The sequence below is a fragment of the Drosophila gunungcola genome, unplaced genomic scaffold (genome assembly GCF_025200985.1).
Source record: "Drosophila gunungcola strain Sukarami unplaced genomic scaffold, Dgunungcola_SK_2 000180F, whole genome shotgun sequence".
In the NCBI taxonomy this organism is placed as follows: Eukaryota; Metazoa; Arthropoda; class Insecta; order Diptera; family Drosophilidae; genus Drosophila; species Drosophila gunungcola.
This window is the reverse complement of record NW_026453341.1, coordinates 52,161-74,312: the sequence shown is the minus strand read 5'-3', so window position 1 is coordinate 74,312 and position 22,152 is coordinate 52,161. Positions and strand designations below refer to the sequence as shown.

Here is a 22,152-nt window from a genome sequence, read left to right as displayed (position 1 = left end):
ATTTACACAAAAGACAACACATACTACATCGACTTTTAATTGTAAAATGGAAGTTAATAACATTATTTAAAATATTAAGCACTTTCATTGCACTAAAACTTGTTAACTTAAAAATTTTTTAAGGAAAGCTTCCCTTGCACGTTGCTTACGCTGAAATGCCCAATGAATATCATACTGTCTCTTTCGATGCTAATCTTGAAGAGGACAGATAGAGCAAAACAACAAGATGAATAAATTTAAATAGCTGGAACAACTATAAATAAGAATTGTTACATTTAAAGTCAAAATTTTGTCTTTTTCATAAGCTTAAACAATTTTTTAAGGAAAGCATCCCTTGCTTACGCTGAAATACCAAATGAATATCATGCTCTCTCTTTCGATGCTATTTTCGAAGTGGACAGATAGAGCAAAACAAAAAGATGAATAAATTCAAATAGCTAGACCAATTATAAATAAGAATTGGTACATTTAAAGTCAAAATTTTGACTTTGATTTTTATATTAATGGCCTATGTAACCAACCACTGTGCGGTTTTGGCTGATGTGGACGTGGCCCCTTTTGGTATATCGCTGAGGGGTGAGGCGTTGGTTGCACCTTCCGGCTTTTTTAGAGTGCCGGTCTCTTTTTGCTTGTCTTTGTTAATTGTAGCTTTCTCCATAAATATTCCCACTGGCTGGGCAGAAGGTACAGACTGACTTCCGGCACGGTCCGAGTGACACCTTAATAAGATTAATGAGAATGTCCCTTTTGCTTTTCAGTCAGTTCTTTACATGCTAGAAGTTCTTTTCCAGCAGCCGTTCCACTTAAAATTGAATTCAAGCTCTATGAAAAATTTTTAATTATAATTAATATTAGACTTAGGTTGTTGGTTATCAATTTAACTGAATAAATACAAACATTTTAAGATTAAACTTATTAAGGTTACATAATAATTAACTTCTTCTGCTTCCTGGCTATTCGCCCGGAATAACCATTCCCTAGCGACCGCCAGCCATCAGCCGTTCTGGGGGCTTTGCCACGTATGCTGCCCTGTCAGTTTGGTTCATGACGTAACACTCCCCTCTTCGCAAACAAGCCTCGACGATTTCCTTGCAATACTTCTGGTTACCTTTTGGTCAACCTCCGTAGCTGGTCTTCTGATATCAGCAACCCAGTAGCAGTGCGTATAACCGCGTTGCGTGATATCCCGTCTTTGAAGGTTCGATATTTGGTATTTTTTGCAGCTCTTTCAATGAGATCCTCTCGATTTCTTCTTGTAACAGACAGCTCGCTCCTCGAAAATTAGTCCATTGTCTGAAATTATTTTCTTTGGCACTTCGCCACAAACATTTCAACAATAGTGAGCTAAGAACGGATTTACTGAATTCAAGAAGACATTTTCTTAGATCACAACTGTTTTTTAAGACTGAACATACTCGATTTCAGAATATGTCTTCTAGGCTTCGAGAGTAAATCGTTCTCAAAATCAAAAATGAAATCATTAATGACTTGAAAACGAGAACGCCTATGCTTGGACTCAAGAACCTATTCGTTCTCAGAACCAGGAAGACCTATTCTCAAAGCAAGAATAATCAGCCTTAAAAACCATTCTCGATTTGAAAATAAGTCTTCTTGGCTTCGAGAGAAAACCGTTCTTACCTATACGTTCTCAAAACCAAAAAGAATTATTCATAAATCCAGGATTTTCAGTTTTAAAAAAGCAGTCTCGATCTAAGAAAATGTCTTTTTGATTTCAGTATATCCGTTATTGGCCCACTATTGAGCACGCATATGCTGAAATCGAGACTGTTGAGAACGGTTTTTTTTGTTCAACAAAAATTCCAAATCCCAAAAATTTTATAAATTGTTTTTGGTTTTTATTTTTTTCTTTTATTTGTTTTTTTTATTCATTTATTTCGAAATTATAAATATATATATATTGTAATCATATAGTTTTCTTATCATTATTTATGACACATGTAAGTATGAGGAGGAGGTGTGAAAAAACCGGAGAGCTCGTCCAACAAATTTGGTAAGCTGCTTACTTGAAGGTTGATGTTGTTGTTTTTGATTTCCTCAATAATATGATTAATGAAAATGTCTCTTTGCTTTTCAGTCAGTACTTTACATGCTAGAAGTTTTTTTCTAGCAGCCGTTCCACTTAAAATTGAATTCAAGCTCTATGAAAATTTTGTAATTATACTTAATATTAGATTCAGGTTATTGGTAATCATTTAAGTGAATAAATACAAAAATTTTTAAGATTGAACTTATTAAGGTTACAACTTAAAGGCTTATACCTTGTTAAGAGTGTATTTGAATTTAGTCGCATTAGACGGCAACGAAAATAAAAGTGCTCTCGGTGCCTTTTGTGGCGATGGCTTTGGAGACGATAGTTGCGAAGATATTTCTTGAGTAAACTATAAAATAAACAAAGAAAGTTACCAAGAAATTTGTAAAAAGAGATAATAACTTCTTACCTTTGTTTTTTTTCGCGGAAGTCTACTCTATTTCCGATTGGCTGAATCGCATCCTTAATTTCCACCTCGGTGATAAATTTCAGTCAGTGGAAATTTACATCGGCGCCTGAAAAAAAATACTTAAACAGTGTAACAATTTTTATACTCAAATTTCGAAACCAACTCTATTTCCAATTGGCGGATTCGCCTCCTTAATTTCCTCCGCGGTGATAAATTCCAAACAGTCGAAAAAAATAATTAAACAGTATACCAATTTTTTCTCAAATTTCGAAACTAACTAAAAAAAATGTTAAAAAAATTTGAATCGTGGCTCTGCTACAAAAAGTATTTATTTAAATTTATTTATTTTAATTTAACACGAGTTGTAAAATAGCAATTTACTGCAAGTCACGCTGCTGCAGTCCATGTATGGATGTGTTTTTGATTCCTTTGATTATTATTCTTTAACGTCTTGCAAATGCTCGCACAACATGCATACATACAGAAAGTATACATGAACTGCAGCAGCGTGACTTCCAGTAAATTGCTATTTTACAACTCGTGTTAAATCATTCGTTTTACTAAAGCACGATAGTAAATTTAAGCATTCGAAACACGTTTATTTTATTCACCAATAAATTAATACAATAACACTTGCTTAAAATAAATAAAAATTATTATATAAAATATTATTTCTTCATATATGTTAGTTTTCATTTTATAAAATATTAATTACTTACCGTGCTAGTATCGCTGGGCCTCCAACAAATCAAACGAGACCAATAGGTCGAATCTATTGTCTCCGTCTCCATGTTTCCACTTTTCAGCACTCAATCAATCAAAGACAAAACTACCCCGCGCTGCGTCCGAAAATTTTAAAGGGAAAAGACGAGACCCGAAGTATACTTTGGTAACTTTCCGAACCATTTGAGAGAGAACTACTCTCCCAATTTTTATCTCTTTCAATTTTGTTTCCATTTTAGACTAATTTCTTCTCGAGTTTAAGATCTTTTATTCTCGAGTTCAAGATCTTTTCTTCTCGATTAGCGAAATCGAGAACAAAAAGAACAACTTCTCCTCGATTACAAGAGCGTTTCTTCTAGATAAAGTGAGAAGTAAAAATACTGAAATAGAGAAGATTTGCTCTTGGTTTTTTCGTTCTCAAATTTTCTCGGTGAAGGATTAGCATAAGTGTACGGCTCTCTTTCCGGGGGATTATCTCTCATCTCCGTTGCCGCTTTTTTATTGCGACATCTCTGGCAAGCATTCGCTACAATTTTGGTTAGTTGGTGGTGAAACTTGCGGTGAAAATAATCAATCAGAAGATTGGTGACTTTGTGTCCTTTGGGTAGAATTACTGGAATTTTTAACGTTCATATGCACACCGCAAATTCGATCGATCCGGCCGCGTATTCTCAGCACCTCCAGATACGGCGAAATTTTATAGAACGAGCTCTTCCATCCTACGATGGTTCCTTAACGCAGAAGATTTATTTCATCCGCATACAACTCCTTTTGAACCATCCTCTAAATCACGTTGTGTACATCATGCAGGTTTCGAAAACGTGCGGCACTTATTGCTTCCTCCGACGTTAATTATGTCTGGCATATTTGGCTTAAAAAAGGCATGACGTACTTTAGAGTACCTCGCAGCTTCTCCCACTTGCCAGTCTTGATAAAGTGGTTTCCTTTAACTCGTAAGCGTTTGTCCTCTCCAGAGTGTGCGGGCTTAGCTCCCTTACCGTCCAGTGATCTTCTGCTTCTAATAAGAATGTTGTTCGTGCAAGCCATCTCGAGTCTGCCCGAAAGCTCAATTCCCTAGTCCACTTTGTCTATTCCACTTTGTCCCGTTCAGCGAAGATGAATTCAATTTCCATTCGAATTGTAATTCCCAGTAAGTGTGAATCGTTAACTCGCATTGATTACGTCCCTGTCCTTTGTACACACCGCCCGTCGCTACTACCGATTGAATTACTTAGTGGGGTCTCCGGACGTGATCACTGTGACGCCTTGCGTTTTACGGTTGTTTCGCAAAAGTTGACCGAACTTGATTATTTAAAAGGAAGTAAAATTCGTAACAATGTATTATATATCAATAAAATATATCAAAATAATTTATCTCATTTAAAGCGTTTTAATGAAAGAAAAAGTCCAGTCCAATGGACTTAAATAGCTCGAGCAAATGGTGTCCAATGCCGAGTAATTATTATGAGATATCAATTACAAGTCAAGGGGAGGCTCTGATGTCCATAAAATAAAAATCGATCTAGCCAATCGATTAGAGATACAGATAGATAGATATATATACGATATGTTAAATATATAATATAATACACTCATTGTGTGCATATGGACCATAACATACACGCGTTGCGCGTATGTATAGTTCCTCTCAGTTATTGGCATACATTGGTTAATGCAACAACCTAAAATATATAATGTTGTACCCGGTTAATAATCAGCTTAATGTTTTATATAAAATGCCATATATATCAAACTTAAATAGAAATAAAACGTGCAAATGAAAATTGGTATTATATTGTTTATATGAAACTAAGAAATTTCGCAACATATATTTTAGGTATAAAAATACATTTATTGAAGGGATTGACTTATGCCAGTAAAATGGTGTATTTGTAATTTCTTTCAATAAAAACACACTTGACGAAATTAAAAAAACAAATATTATATAACTCTAAGCGGTGGAGCACTCGGCTCATGTGTCGATGAAGAACGCAGCAAACTGTGCGTCATCGTGTGAACTGCAGGACACATGAACATCGACATTTTCAACGCATGTCGCAGACCATGCTGTTATGTACTTTAATTAATTTTATAGTGCTGCTTGGACTAAATATGGTTCAGGGTTGTAAGACTATGCTAATTAAGTTGTTTATAAAATTTTGAAATAAAATATTAAAATACTTCCGAGCATCTGAACGTTTCCAATATAAAACGTATTTGGAATGTGTCCAAAAAACACGTATTATTACGCTGATGGACAACTCTTGCTCCAACAACATTGTTAATCGCAGGATTAAAATGCCAGCCATTAGAACAATTAGAAATTGATATTGGTTTTGCCGGCGCGACTCTCGTTTTAGAGACCAGTAGCGTGCATTGTACTGTTCTTCGAACCTTAGGTAGGCCACCGCTGCGAAATCATTGATACATCCATCTGTAAAAATGTGTAGTTGAGTATTAGTAGAGTTGTTGTTTGAGTTGCCTTATACACAGAGCCCAACGACTATGCTCAAGTGTTTTAATTTCACCCAAGAACGCACGTATTTCTGTTGACAAGTTTGATATCCAGCCCCTCAAAGCCTCCTTCTTTGTGTATGTTTCAGACTTCCTGAGCTAGGCGGGCCATTCCTTCTTTAGAACTTTGGAGCTAGTCGTCAACAAATGTGTTCCTTAATATGGCTCTGACTGCCCTTAAGTGTTCATTAAGGAATTGCTTAGCGTTCCTATCTTTTATCTCATTTGCGGATAAAACCCAACTTCCCATAGCGTTGGATATGTTTAACTGTCGTAGCTCCTTGTCTCTCGCCATACGACTTTCCAAACACTGAAGTCGGCGCATGGCCATCTGACGGGAGGTTTGACGGAGGTTTGACGTTATCGTACCTCCACAGAAGTCCCGTCCACCACCTCTTCACTTCTGTCATACATCGTTAGATAGAGTTGGCTAAGAGAATACTCACGCCAACAGCAATTGCTGATCGTTATAACATTCGGAGATGTGCATTACAACCGAGCTTGCAAGGTCGCCATCATCACCGTTACGGCCATAAATAGACCATCCGAGCCTACTCCGATGAGTACGTACAAATGGGTCCTTGTACGTACAAATGGGTAGTTTCTCGAGATGCGAATGTAATATCAGTGTAGAATCCAGGTTCTGGATGGTTCTCACATTATGCAGCTTAAACTGATCTGCGTCGAAGCTTTGTGAGATCGTTAAATTTATGAGTTTTTTTTCAACTTCCATCGTAGGCACAGGGCCATCGATAACCAACTTTTTTGCTACATACGTTTCGATCAGAGTGCAGCCTGATCCCTCGTCAATTATTGCGAACGTTTCCAATGTACAACACCAATATAATTTTTTTTTGTAAATTCATCCACGGAAAAGTTTTGCGATGTCTGCAATGTCTTCCAAAGCATCTCCAGCACAATCTTCTCTCCTTTCTAAAACTCCATCTATCGGGCACTCTTAAGGCGTGAAATGCTCTGCTATCTTTCTGGGTGCCAGTGCACTTTCTACATGAAGGCAAAGAACTGATGTCGCTTTGAACCATAGGAAGAACTCTAAACTTCCTCTCTCGTTGTCTGTCGTCGTTGCCATAATTTATTGACATCACCTTGCTCGCGCAGTTTGCTACTTTGAATAGACAGTCATCAAAAACTTCCATATCTGCACCTTTCAAACATTTTTGCAACCTATAAGACTTTCTCGCTCGCTAAATCCACACCTTTCGGTAGACTGGATTTCCAGAATAGCAAGGCAAGTCCTTACTAATGGCTTGCCTTGTTGCTATCTGCGATGCGTTTTTTGAATTCATATGCGGGCAATATACACTTTCTTTTAACTTTGTGAGGTCGTTAAATTTATGCGTTTTGATTCAACCTCCGTTTGAGATATTTCTCGTGTCCACCGTAGGTAGAGCTTGTCTGAAGGGCCATCGATACCCACCTTTTTTGCTACATTCGTTTCGATCAGAGTGCAGCCTGATCCCTCGTCAATTATTGCGGAGTTCCAGGGTTTTTAATAGGAATGAGGATAGACTTATCAGTCTAAAATCTTTAGAAGATGTTTGTGACGGTCTCACAGCTTTTGGGAAAAAGTTGTCTTTTATAGTTGTAAAATTACTTGCTCGTTTTTTTAAGGGTTCCTTGCAGGAGTATGTGACGATGTCGACTTTCTTCTGTAGTTTTTCCCGGGAAAATGGAGGTGGGGTCCTTAGGTTAATAGCCATGGATTTGTGTAGAAAACCGAGTTGGTTTTCAAAGATTGTTTATTTTCGCGGAGAAGGAGTGGACATCCCATAACCCTCCAATCACCGATTTGGTCAATCAGAGTTTCAGAGGATATATAATTCTATGTATCGGTGGTCGGAGAAGGAGTGGTCATCCAATAACCCTCCAATCACCGATTTGGTCAATCAGAGTCTCAGAGGATATGTATTGTCCAAAACTTCCCTTCTATTCTTGGATGTCGTGTATGGATGTTTAAAGTCGAATAAAGGTGCGACTTAATAAAGAATCAGGTTCTTGGTTTGTCCTTACCTTTGTTGTAATAATTCTATATCTGGGGGTTTAAAGTCCACAGATTTTGTTACCCACTATATCAGGCGGCCATCTGTGGCTGCCTTTAAATGGTGCAAGTTAATTTGCTGGACCTGCATCATATGAAGTGATTGTTTAGGCCTCCATCTTCTCTGGTAAGTCTGAAAGTCTGCTCTGGGTGCCGGCTTAAGTGTGCCGCACAAGTTCTTTACCGGTTGACAGGCCGCCAGTTTGTCCGTATCATATATCGGAAGCTTGGTCTTCTTGAGCCCGTAGTTCACAACTTTCTATAGGGCTGCGAGGGGCTCTAGACTCTGGGAGCTTAGCAGGAGCATGACGTTAATTGTGTTCTTTTCGCTTTTATTCGTTTTCACCACATTTCACCCGTCTGTATAACACATTGGGGTGAAGCGGTTGAAATATCGGAGATATTCGTGGAAAGGCCTTCCGTATCGATCCCCATTGGTTCCTGGAAATCCTCCCGCTATCGTCGTTACTGTTCACGTCGCCAATTATTTGCGACCTCATAAACTCTTTCGTCCTCGTGCTCACAATGAAACCCGCCCTTGGCTGTTCCAAGTACGTGGAGGGCTTGTCAGCCGTCCCGTTACCTTTGAAAGCCACCTGCCGGTCCCGGTGTGCCGTTGGCCTTGGCTGGTGGGGGTGTGGCGCTAAGAAGTGAAGCGTTCTAAACAAGGCCTTCCGACTTTTGAAGAGTGCCGGTCTCTTGTTTTTGATTTCTTTAGAGCTCTGCTCTTCCCGGGAAAGGCCGAACTAGAACAAACGGTCGCCCCTTGTCTGAGACTAGGATATTTGATAGCTCGGGCCCCAGCCAGTCTGACTTCCGGCACGGTCCGAGTGACACCTTAGCCCGGCCCGTGGTGAGATGATTGTTGGCGGAAAAGGATAGTGGTAGGCAAGTGTTTAGGAGGAGGGGCACAACGTCGGTAATGCTACGCTTTAGATACCCGCTGACTGTAACGCTTATTTGCATTACTGTCTTTCAGTCATTAGCGGTTGTCAATCCTTCGGAGTTTCACGCTTATTCACAGCAGCCCTGCGTATAAGAAGGGCTTTCGTTTTCCGAAGCCTGTGCCCCGATCGGTTGCCATCCACGCATTCTCCGTTCATTCTGGGGAACGACAAACAGTTTTGGGAAAGTTGAAGTCTTTCGGGGAACTGTCTGGGGAACGAGATGCAGTTTTGGGAAAGTTAAAATCTTTCGGGGCACTGTCGGGGAACTGAGGAAAGGCTAACGCAGCACAAGCCGCTGGCTTGGGAAATTCTAATTGGGAATAGTCTGGGAAAGTTGAAGTCTTTCGGGAAACTGTCTGGGGATCTCGGGGAACAGTGGCCGGGAATTTAAATAAAAGAACATTAGAGGTGGGGAATTCACCACTTTCCTTACGTTTCCGAAAAAAAAGGGAAATGTGCAAAATCTGGGCAGCCAATAGACGTAAACAATACGGTAAACAATAGACCTTGGACCCGAGCAAAACGTGAACTCACGGTACCAAGCTGGACTTTGGATCCTCACACGGCGAGGGCAGAAAAGTCCAATGGTAAAAGGAAACTTTCATACACTCAAGATCCCAAAGTGTACGGCAACGGCAAAAATTGTAAAGCTTCGATCTGATCCTAAGAGAAGTTTTCGAAGTTTAGCCGCTGTACCCAGAGATAGCTGATGAGTCTGCGGTGATGTGCAGACACTCCCTTGGGAATGCTCTTGTGATGAAAGTTATCTAAAAATTTGTGTTATAAAGATTTATAACTAGTGCTAGGTCGTGGTTAAATCGAGTTTAAGGATTCCTACTTCTCCTTTCTAGGAGATACACCTTCCCGGCCCCAACAGTGAGGTTCGCATAACATCCAGAGTTTTGGTGGAGCCGCCACGATTCTGACACCAGCAAGCAGTCAACGACGAGCAGCGACACCGCAGAGTACAGAGATGGAAGCGACGACGAAGAGCAGCAGTAACGGAAGAGCCGCGAGGCTATATTTAAGGAGACTTTTAAAAAGTTAAGATTTAATTAGTAGAAAACGTTTATATTGAAATGAAATTGAATTTAAAAGTTATTCTTTCCGGTTTTCTGCAACAGAATTATATATATTGTGCTTACAAATGAAGGTGATAAAGCCAATCTGGATGCACTGCGGATTGGACTTGCATCAAGGATGTAAACAATTATCAACAGAGACAAATAAAACCCTTACGATCCCAACACAACCTTAGCGTAATCTTTTGGTCAAAGGCAATCCCCCAATATAAATTTGCTGGAACGATCCCAAAACTTCTCAGAGCTAGCAGCTATTCGAGCTGTTCAGGCGGAATATGGAGAAGGCGGCGCAAAATCTGGCGCGCGAATATTCAAAACACGGTCTAGGCTCAGGAGCACCATCTGTCCAAGGAACGAGAAAGTATCGCAGCAATATCGGTCCCTAGATAGGAAGGGCCATTACAAATAATAAGTCTCATAAGCCAGCTAAAGACCAAATGCGGGGAGGAGCAGCCACAGAGAGTCCGTCGTATTAAAGGCGCACAGTACCGGAGGTGAAGAAAGCAAAAAAGTAACGTACACACCTAGACGGTGTACGATACAATTTTTGGTAGTAAGGTTATAGGTGTAAGCGACTTATCATGAATAATAAATATTAAGTTAGTAGTATGTAAGGTTATAGGTGTAAGCGACGCATAATGGATAATAAATATTAAGTTGAAACCGAATATTAAGCCGTAGTTAAGTTCCAAACCCGAGTGGCAACGCCAACCGATATTTAGTGAGTAATAGAAAATACTAGAAATTAAGGAATATACTAGAAATCCCGAAAGCGAGAAAAGGGAGCGTGGGAAAGGGTGTCATACACCGATCAGGCGAGCGGTCTCTTGTATCGGAATGGTAAGACGGGGCGGACGTGTCTCCCGCAGTAATTTTCCGTGTAATCCGAGTAACGCCTCGACCGCGCGACGGCACGCGACCAGTTAATAAGTGGACTGATCAGTGTTTTGAGGTTAGTGTACATAAAATTCCTCCCCCTTAAGCAAAGACGGTGTAGCGGACTCGGAGGAGGATAGTAGTTAAATAAAAATAATCTAGAAAAAAATAAAGAGAAGAAGAAAAAAGTGAAACCCCCGTTTGTGATTCTTTTTATTCGTAGTCGATCAGTAGCTTTGAGACCTGCACGTGGACACCCGTCCCGTTTGGTCTAGTATCTTAGATTCCCTCCTCGTACCGGTACGCGGACGCCGGAAGGACCTAGAAGACTTGAGATGGAAGTTAACAGCAAACTAAATCGAAGAGGACAACAATCAATGAGTAACCCCAAGGAATCCGACGCTGAGTACGAAGAAGCCGATTTTTTTAAGAATCCAGGCATAGGAGTCCGCTGGATATACGCTCGCCGAAAAGACGAACTCAGCTCTCTCGCCCTGGAGTTTGGTTAAAAGCCGACGGTACCGTCGAGCAGACCAGGAAGGCATTCGACAGCCTCGTCAACACAGGGTCGTTTCCACAGAGTGTGTGGGACCGACTGCCTCAGTTCCAGGAGCAATATAGCAGCCGGGCCCCAAGCCCGAATCCTTCAGGAAGGAACGGTGAGACGGGGCAACTCACGGAATCCCTCACCATTCCCATGACTTCCGGAGCTACATCGATCGGAACTCCAGCCCGCCATCGAGGGATTCACCCAGGATCGACGCTCGGTACCTGGATGCCACCGGTAGACGCCCGCTTACCTGCCGATCTACAAGGACGAGACACACGGAGCAGCACGGCTCCCACTCAACATCTGCTCCCCGAGAAGATGCATAAATGGAATTTGCGGTTCGATGGGCGTTTGGATCCGTTGACTCTCATCTCCGCGCTCGAGGAAACGATGACGACGTACAGGATAAATCCAGAGAACGTACCCCGCGCTATGTCCGAGATCTTGGAGCGGCACGGTGGTTTCGCACGAGCCACCTACAGTCGGCCTCATGGGGAACTTTCAGCAGGGAATTCCTCGACTTCTTCCTACCACCTCGATTTCGAGCGGTTGGAAGATGAGACCCACGTGCAGCGTAGAGGAGAGCCTTTCAAGACCTACTTAATCGAACTCAGAACCAAGATGCAGCAAGCCGGTTATCGAGAAGAGGAAGAATTGCATACGAAAATATGGCTCCAGAATACCGACTGTATATTAAACGCAGTGAATTCGTGACTTTGACACAGTTGACCCATATGGCCACAGAATATGAGAGTGTCAAACAACTCGAGACGACTCGACGCTAGCCAAGAGCAACCATGGACAGGAACCAAGAAGAACCTCAACTTCGCCGATCGCCGAACCCATTCCGGAATCCGGTGAATACAACGCAGATAGGACACGTGACCCACCAGATGATCGGGTAAGGAACCTCTCGAGTGGACATACGGCGGGCTTGTAATCGCTGTGGGGAGAACGGACATCTCCAAAGGAACTGCCCCAACCCACGTCGGGATTTCTGTTGGGACTGTGGGCGACCAGGAGTTTTAACTATAGACTGTTGCCGTCGAAATGTGTCGGGAAACGGGGAACGCCTCCGCCGGAACCCGGGTGCGGCGGAGACGAACGGAGCAGCAACATGACCACCATGTTAGATCGTATAATACTTGGGGGACTTCCTCAAAGTAGCGGGAACTCAGGTGCGATGTGGACGAGCTACCCTCGAATTGCAATATGAATCCCAAGCGGTAGGAGACCCTCTCTTACAGCCAGTACTTATTAAGACGCGAGGCAGCCAGGAGGAAACGGTACGCCCTGTTGAGGTTGGGGTCCATTTGGGAACTGCCAGGCCAGAAGAAGCAGAGGCACCCAGTCCTATTCCTAAGCGAGCTACGACCCCGAACATCGACGCCGGCGCGCCCATTAGGATGGTGACGGTAAAAAACGACGAGCAGCGACAGAGCAAAAAAGCTTCATCTGCATGGGGTGTCTCACGTCGCCGAGCACACTATCGTCATGCGCGACGACAAGCCCGTAAAACAAAGGTATTATCCCCGGAACCCCGCGATGCAACATGTCATCGATGCCCAAGTACACGACCTGCTCCGTGACGGGGCAATCGAACCGTCCAGAAGCCGCACAGCGCTCCATCGTATTGGTCAAGAAGAAGACTGGCGATTGGCCCATGTGTGTAGACTACCGTCAGTTAAACACACACTCAGTGCCCGACGCGTACCAAGTCCCGAGAATCAATCACATTCTGAAGAAATTACGCCACGCCCAATATATCTCCACGTTGGACTTGAAGCACGGATATTTGCAAATTCCCATGGCTAGGGATAGTCGCCAATATAGAGCATTCACGGTTCCTGGGAGAGGATTGTACTAATGGAAGGTCATGCCCTTCGGGCTGCATTCTGCCAGTGCCACGTTTCAACGCGCTCTGGATAGTGTAATCGGTGTGGAGATGGAACCGGTCGCCTTCGCTTACCTAGACGATATTATTGTCATAAGCGCGACAGAAGAACAGCACTTCACTCATCTCTCGGAAGTTTTCCACAGATTGCGGGCGGTGAATTTAAAGATAAATCCAAAGAATTTGGATGACGGCCACGTCATCAGTAGCGACGGAATTCAGACGGATCCCGAGAAGGTGTCTGCGATCAACGGGTTAAAGGCCCCCTCTAACCTAAAGGAACTCCGTCAATGGATCGGGATGGCTTCATGGTATCGGCGATTTGTCCCTAATTTTGCGACTATCTTACAACCGATGACTGCGCTACCAAAAAGAAAGGACGGAAGTGGACCTGGGGACCAGAACAGCAAGCCGCCTTGGTAGAAATTAAAAGATGCCTGACTACTGCTCCCGTATTAGGCTTTCTGGATTTCGACCAGAAGTTCATTTTGCAAACAGACGCGAGTGACGTCGGCTTATCACAGGGCTCCGAAAGTCAAGAAAAGGTCATCGCTAAGCCCTGCGGAACAGAACTACACTACCACGGAGAAAGAGTGTCTGGCCAATCAGGAAGATGCGGTGCTACCTGGACGGGTACCGATTCGAGGTCGTTACTGACCATGTAGCTCTCAAGTGGCTAAATTCTATTGAGAGCCCTTCCGGCCGAATAGCGCGTTGGGCGCTAGAATTGCAGCAATTCCAATTCGACGAGGGAAATTGAACGTCGTGACCGACACACTTTCTCGACAGCCCTGTGAGGTACTGCAAGGCGCTGTCGAACTCGAAGACCACTGCGACTGGATCAAAAGGATGAAAGACCAAATACAGGAGAAACCCGAGAAGTTCGCCGACTAAATGATCGAAAACGACCAGCTCTATAGGAACATGGGCTACCGAGCTGACGATATGGACTACTTCCCGTGGAAGCTCTGTGTTCCCACTTCCCGTAGAGGCCGCGTCTTACGTGAGTGCCACGATTCTCCGACAGCAGGACACCTGGGAGTCCGAAAAAACGATCACGCGTCTGACCCAGAGGTATTTCTGGCCCGGTATGTATCGCGACGCGAAACGCCATGTTCGCCATTGTGAATCTTGTCAAAAGTTTAAACGGAACAAACCAAAGCGGCAGGTAAGATGCTAACCCTGGTCGTCAGTGAACCTTTCGACATTCTCTGTGCGGACTTTGTAGGTCCACTACCCCGGTCGAAACAAGGAAATACTATGCTTCTGGTGTTTCACGACGTATTCTCGAAATGGGTAGAACTGATCCCACTCCGGAAAGCCACGGTAGCTCAAGTGCAGAATGCGTTTTGGGAACGCATACTTGCACGAGTGGGCATTCCCCGGAAGTTCGTATGCGACAATAGTACCCAATTCACAAGCCGGGTCCCAAAGGACTATTTCACCAAACTCGGCGTAGAAATCCAGTACACGGCTCCATATTGTCCACAGGAGAATCCCACAGAAAGGACCAACCGCACTGTGATGACGCTGATATCCCAGCTGTTGGAAGGCGACCAGAGTTCGTGGGTAGCAGTATATCGGATTCGACGGGGTATAGCCCCGCGTTCCTAACTCAAGGACGGGAACCACGCTTGCCTGCGATGCTGTATGATGAACGCACCCCCGGATCGGCGGTCGTGCATACAAGTCCTGAAGACAAGGCGTCTCACCTCAAAGGAATCTTCGACATCGTACGAGCGAATCTTCAGCGAGCGTCTCAAGACCAGGCGAAACATTGTAACCTACGAAGGCGACAATGGAGACCCATGCTCGGCAGTCAAGTCTGGCTGCGACAGCATCTCCTATCGAAAGCAGCCGAGGGATTCGCCGCCAAACTTGCTGCCAAGTATGACGGCCCTTACACCGTTACGAAGTTCACATCTCCGAACTTGGTACGCCTGCAGCGCCCCGGAGATCGACGGCGCCAACATATCCCAGCTCAAACCATACTACGCAGGAGCCACTCCAGATAGGATCGACGATAGTATTACCGGACCGAGCAACGCGATACAGTAAGCGGCATACAGCCGCCGAATAGTCTAACAACTAGTCTAATAACCATTGTATAACCACTGTATAAGCCGCCAATAACCATTGTATAACCGCTGTATAACCACTGTATAACCATTGTATAACCAGTTGAATAACCGTTGTATAACCATTGTAACAGATTAAGACCGAGTCCTTTGTTAGCTACACCGTCAGGTAGGGAGCTCGAAAAGGTGGGGCAATAAGAAGTTTAGTTTACCGTTTCAGATGGATGAAGTAATTGTGTTGTCGGACGACTCCAACGACACGGAGGCCTTCCACATGGAGATGGATTACGGTGACAGAGGCGACGAAGCAATGGAGGAGGAGTTCCTCACGTCGGACGGCGAGGCAGACGGTAGATCGGTGGAGACAGACGACGGTTTCCGGTTTCCGGTTCGCAGGACTCCGCGGAGGCTTGTGGAGCCCCCGACCCGACGGGTCGCGGCAATATTATCAGCCGACGTCGCCCCAATCAGCTTCCTACCGCCTGGAAGTCGACGAAGATGACGCCAGTGACCGGGATTCGGAGCTATTCAGCAGGCCCCCACGTTCCGGGGGCCAGCGGTTACCCCAACGGAGGACAACCAGGGGAGCCGTATTATACGGAGTCCCGACGGCCCACCTCGGAGGATGATTACCGGTGGACCCGACGTGACCCTCGGTCTGGCCATCCGGGTTACCCAAGACCAAGTCCTCCAAGATTCCCGCACGTGGAGCATTCGTATCATCACACGTCCAAAGACCAGGTCTGCCGGTACGCTGGACACGTATCGCTTATGCGTATCGACGTCCGCTCGGTGGTGATCAAAGTCCCGGGGTTGCTTGCAGAGGGACCCTACGTCGACGAACCGCCATCTCCACCTCTGCCCCCGGCGTTGGAAAATGCAGAGTGGCAGATCTCGACGTTGACGTCGAGAAGGCAGCCGGCGAGAGGGCAGGACAACCGAGGACCCCGCCCCTACGGACTGTGCTGTCCCCCGTTTCGATTTCTCAAGGGGTCAAGACATCCCCAGCCGTGGAGCGGGTCAAGAAGGCGAAACTGTCTAGCCGGAGTACTCAGACCTCTCCGTCTAACCAAGGTCGGTTGCGGGATGTAGAACCAGTACAGGCAGCAGGACTCCCCGCACCCAGGTGCGAACCCAAGGTCATAACGTCGGACTCCCCGGATCCCGTATACCTAGCGGAATTCGAGTTGATCTCAGACAGCGAAGACGACGAGGGAAAAAGGCCACTATTCCGCCGATGCTTCCAAACATCGCCGCAGCAAGATCTGCAGGGCGTGGACACTTCGGCCAGATTATCTACACACCTAGACGGTGTATAATACAAATTTTGGTAGTATGTAAGGTTATAGGTGTAAGCGACTTATCATGAATAATAAATATTAAGTTAGTAGTATGTAAGGTTATAGGTGTAATAATAAATATTAAGTTGAAACCGAATATTAAGCCGTAGTTAAGTTCCAAACCCGAGTGGCAACGCCAGCCGATATTTAGTGAGTAATAGAAAATACTAGAAATTAAGGAATATACTAGAAATCCCGAAAGCGAGAAAAAGGGAGCGTGGGAAAGGGTGTCATACACCGATCAGGCGAGCGGTCTCTTGTATCGGAATGGTAAGACGGGGCGGACGTGTCTCCCGCAGTAATTTTCCGTGTAATCCGAGTAACTCCTCGACCGCGTGACGGCACGCGACCAGTGAATAAGTGGGCTGATCAGTGTTTTGAGGTAAGTGTACATAAAATTCCTCCCCGTTAAGCAAAGACGGTGTAGCGGACTCGGAGGAGGATAGTAGAAAAATAAAGACCCGCACGTGGACACCCGTCCCGTCTGGTCTAGTATCTTAGCCTCCCTCATAGTAGTATTGAGACCTGCACGTGGACACCCGTCCCGTTTGGTCTAGTATCTTAGATTCCCTCCTCGTACCGGCACGCGGACACCCGGCCCGTCTGGTCTAGTAACCTAGCTTTCCTCCTCGTAGCGCATGCGACTGGCACGCGGACACCCGGCCCGTCTGGTCTAGTACCCTAGCATTCCTCCTCGTAGTGCGTGTAACCTGCGCGCGGACACCATTTCCGACTGGTCGATCATACCGCCATCCTTTTCCCTTCGATCCCCCCACGTCCGACAAATTCTACCCGGCTTGGCCTCGCCCGAAGGTCCAGCCCGGTGGATTTTTGGCCTCCGGTACGTGGAAAACGACTTGCGCGTGACGTCACCTGCCGGCCCCACTCTCGCGAAAAAGTGTCCTGCGTCCTCTTTGTGCGGGTCCGAAGTCCGCCAATTTACCGTTCGACCCTGTTGCCCTTGCCGTGTGAGGGTCCAATGTCCAGCGTGGTACCGTTAGTCCACGGTGTCTCCGCTTTGCCCGGGTCCAAGGTTCGTTGTTTACCGTTTTACCTTGTTGCCCTCGACTCCTTGATCAGACCATTGCTATTTATTTAGTTTAAAATTATGAATGAAAATTCTTTAACCTATCCTTATGAACTGTTTGTTTTTTATTTTTATTATTTGAAATTACTATGCTATCATTTTCTTCTATGCTTTCAACCTTATAGGGTCCAATATATTTAAAGTCAAGCTTATGCCCGTTTTATTTTTTCAATAAAACCTGATCTCCTATTTTTAAATCAAAATCTAAAGTATTTTTGTCATAGCTTATTTTTTGTTTTTGCTTATTAGCTTCTGACATTAATCTAGCTTTCTTAAATGCTTCCATATTATATAGGGGTTTTATCTTATCTATACTATTAAATTTGAAGTTTTACCAAAAACTAACTCATATGAGCAATAGTCATGTGCCATAGATTGGGTTGTATTAAAACAATACACGAAGTATTTGAGCCACACGTCCCAATCTGTTTTGTCAACTGAGATGTATGATTGGATGAACTCATTAAATGTTCTGTGCTTTCGCTCCACGTTACCTACAGTCTGATGATGATGTGCGGTAGAAGTTATGTTTTTGATATTCAAATTTTTTCATAATTTTTCTATAAATAAATAAACTCTTCAAATATAGCTTTTGCTACTGTATTTGCACTTTTATTCGGTATTGGTATTGCTACAAGATATTTTACTGCATATTCATTTCCTTGTTCAGATTTGGGTAGTGGACCGATCGTATTCACAATTACCCTGTCGAAAGCCATTTGTGGTGTTTCAGTGATAGTCAATGGGGTCTTTGTGTGTTTCGCTGTTTTTGATTTTTGGCATTTGAGGCATTTTCTTATATACTTTGATTTATCTCTTGTCATGTTTTTCCAATAATAATACCTTTTTTTGTTGTTCTAGCTATGCCTGTGTGACCAATTTGTATTGGATCGTCTTGGAATGTAAACAGTATTTCTTCTTTCTCTTTATCATTATTTGATAATAGGGTCACCGGCTTGAGTAGCGTTACTCTTAGAGATTGTAATATTTTATTGCCCAATATTTTAAAAAGATTCCATTGATTCCATTCCGATCTGATCCTAAGAGAAGTTTTCGAGGCTTAGCCGCTGTACCCCGAGATAGCTGATGAGTCTGCGGTGATGTGCAGACGAAACTAGCGCAGTCTCGATCTAAGAAAATGTCTTTTTGATTTCAGTAAATCCGTTCTTGGCTCACTATTGAGCACGGAAATACTGAAATCGAGACTGTTGAGAACGGTTTATTGTTCAGTAAAAATTCCAAATCCCAAAAATTTTTAAAAATTGTTTTTGGTTTTTATTTTACTCTTTTATTGTTGTTTTTATATTATATATTTTATATTTTTTTGAAATAATAAATCTATATATTGTAATCTTATAGTTTTCTTATCATTATTTAAGACATATGTAAGTATGAAAAGAGGTGTGAAAAACCCGAAGAGCTCGTCCAACAAATTTGGAAAACTTCTTACTTGAAGGTTGATGTTATTGTTTTTGTTTTCCTCAATATTAATATTTATGAGAATGTCTCTTTGCTTTTCAGTCAGTTCTTTACATGCTAGAAGTTCTTTTCCAGAAGTCGTTCCACTTAAAATTGAATTCAAGCTCTATGAAAAATTTTTAATTATAATTAATATTAGTCTCAGGTTATTGGGTATCAATTTAAGTGAATAAATACAAAAATTTTTAAGATTAAACTTATTAAGGTTTCATAAATATTACAACTTAAAGACTCATACCTTGATTGAGTAAAAAAAACACATACTTACATGAACTGCAGAAGCGTGACTTGCAGTAAATTGCTATTTTACAACTCGTGTTAAATCATTCGTTTTACTAAAGCACGTGTTAAATAGTAAATTTAAGCAGTCGAAACACGTTTATTTTGTTCACAAATATATTAATACAATCACGTTTTCTTAAATAAAATGAAAATTATTATATAAAATATTATTTATTTATTATATTATAATAATAGTTATAAACTTAGTTTTCATATTATAAAATATTAATTTCTTACCGTGCAAGTATCGCTGGGTCTCCAACAAATCAAACGAGACCAATAGGTCAAACAACCGGTCACCTATTGTCTCCGTCTCCATGCTTCCACTTTTCAACACTCAATCAATCAAAGACAAAACTACCCTGCGCCGCGGCCGAAAATTTTAAAGGGAAAAGACGAGACCCGAAGTATACTTCGGTAACTTTCCGAAAAATTTGAGAGAGAACTTCTCTCCCAATTTTTATCTCTTTCAATTTTGTTTACATTTTAGACTAATTTCTTCTCGAGTTTAAGGTCTTTTATTCTCGAATTCAAGATATTTTCTTCTCTGTTAGAGAAATCTAGAACAAAATGAACAATTTCTCCTCGATTTCAAGAATAAAGTGAGAAGTAAAAATACTAAAATAGAGAAGATTTGCCTTGGTTTTTTCGTTCTCAAATTTTCTCGGTGAAGGATTAGCATAAGTGGACGGCTCTTACATTTGAACGTTCAACTCGAATGGTCCAAAAATATCGATACCAGTGTTAGTGAAAGGTGGCTCATTAATAGCAAGTCTTTCTGGAGGATTATCTCCCATCTCCGGTGCCGCTTTTTATTGCGACATCTCTGGCAAGCATTCGCTAGGGCTCAAAACTCTGGCTCTTAGTCCCGGGGCGTGATTTCATTGTCTACAATTTCGGTTAGTTGGTGGTAAAACTTGCGGTGAAAATAAGGACACTTTGTGTCCAATGGGTAGAATTACTGGTCTTTTCACGTTCATATGCACACCGCGAATTCGATCGATCCGTCCGCGTATTCTCAGCACCTCCAGATACGGCGAAATTTTATAGATTGAGCTCTTCCTTCTTACGAAGGTTCCTTAACGAAGAAGATTTATTTCATCCGCATAATCACGTTGTGTACATCATACAGGTACCGAAAACGTACGGCAATTATTGCTTAAAAATGGCATGACATACATCAGAGTACCTCGCTGCTTCTCCCACTTGCCAGTCTTGATAAGTCGTCTCCTTTAACTCGTAAGCGTTTATCCTCTCCAGAGTGTGCGGGTGTAGCTCCTTTACTGTCCAGTGATCTTCTGCTTCTAATAAGAATTTTGTCCGTCTGTCCGTCCGTTTCTACGCAAACTAGTCTCTCAGTTTTAAAGATATCTGCAAGAAACTTTCACAAAAGTTGTCTTTCTATTGCAGGCAGTATATAAGTCGGAACGAGCCGGATCGGGCCAGTGGTGGGCAAATTGCTTGATTGAGTTTAAACGTAATATGTTTGCATTTTTGTTCATTGACTTGTATGCGCCAATCTGCTAGCCATTTTTCTACGGCCCCCAGGTGGTTTTTTTATTACGCTGTTGCTGTTTGAACATTTTGAACGACTGATTAGCTGTGTCATCAGCAAAGGTGGATAGAGTTGTCTGACTGCTTGTGGGCATGTCAGCCGTGTAAAAGACAAGATCGGACCGAGTACACTTTCTTTGGGTACTCCAGCTTCGATTTTGTGGTTGGTTGAGAAGAAATGTTTGCATCTGACTGTAAATACTCTGTCCTTAAGTTAAGATTCAAGTAATTTGTGGGTGTTTTGTGGTAGGACAGTCTTGATTTTATGAACCAGACCGTCAATTTAAACGCGGTCGAAAACTTGAGATAAGTCTAGGAATAAGGCACTGCAGTATTCCCTGCATTCAAACGCTGTGCGTATTTCAGCTGTTATGCGTCTTACCTGTTCGGTAGTTCCATGCTTTTCCCTGAAGCCGAACTGATTCAGGGGATCGCTCTGTCGTTTTGGAGGTGTGTTCTGAGGTGGCACAAAAGCAGTTTTTCAAATAGCTTTGATAGGCACGGAAGGAGGATTGGGATTTGTCTTTGCCTGGTTTAGGAGCATTGTAATAACACCCTTTTTCCATTGTGTGGGAAAATAGCCCCCTTTAAGAATTGAGTTAAATATGGTGGTTATGCTTTTGACTGTCCATAGAGGCAATTCAGTTATCATTTTAGGTGAAATTAAATCATGGCCAGGGGCTTTTTTTTAGATTCATCTGTTCTGCAATGGCTTTTATGATTGTGCTTGTTCCAAGAATTATTGTGGAGGAAAGCTCCGCTAGTGAGATGTTTGGTAAAGTGAATTGGTTTGTCGGCGGATGAGGTTGGAAGACATTTTTTAAGTAAGAGGCGAATATGTTGGCTCCCCACCTGTTAGTGATCGAATTGGAAAATCGGGTTTAATTGGTGGTTTAATGTTTGGGTGCGTTCTCCAGAGTGGAAATTTGTTGCTGGTGGGCGAAAGATGCGCTATATAGGCACGTTGAGTCTGATTCTTTTCAGTTAGTAAAGCTTTATACAACTTCCGACAAGCTTCTTTAAACCTTTGTTTAGTGGCTGGGGAGAGGTGTGCCTGGCAGTCTCGGCGAAGTCGCCGCTTTTCTTGAAGGAGCGACTGGATCTGTGTATTTGTACGTGTAGTGCGAATGTGAAATCAGTGAATCCAGGTTCTGGACGGTTCTCACATTTTGTGCTTCTGCGTCGAAGCTTTGTGAGATCGTTAAATTTATGCGTTGTCATTCAACTT

At 43.0% G+C, this 22,152-nt stretch overlaps 1 long non-coding RNA gene and 1 pseudogene across 2 annotated transcripts in view; one reads left to right on the top strand and one right to left on the bottom strand.

Moving 5' to 3' along the window:
- Positions 1 to 748: 748 nt before the first annotated feature.
- Positions 749 to 22,152, bottom strand: part of LOC128265932 (uncharacterized) — a 62,110-nt gene continuing 40,706 nt past the window's right edge. Inside the window, exons 2-3 of one of the 2 annotated variants that reach the window (XR_008268957.1) lie at positions 2,280 to 2,399; positions 749 to 822 (exon numbers count right to left, since the gene is read on the bottom strand). This is a non-coding gene — a long non-coding RNA (uncharacterized LOC128265932). Of the gene's footprint in view, positions 823 to 2,003; positions 2,160 to 2,279; positions 2,400 to 22,152 lie in introns of those variants that run through there. The other variant, XR_008268956.1, reaches the window with a different exon arrangement.
- LOC128265933 (5.8S ribosomal RNA) lies at positions 5,130 to 5,308 on the top strand (annotated as a pseudogene).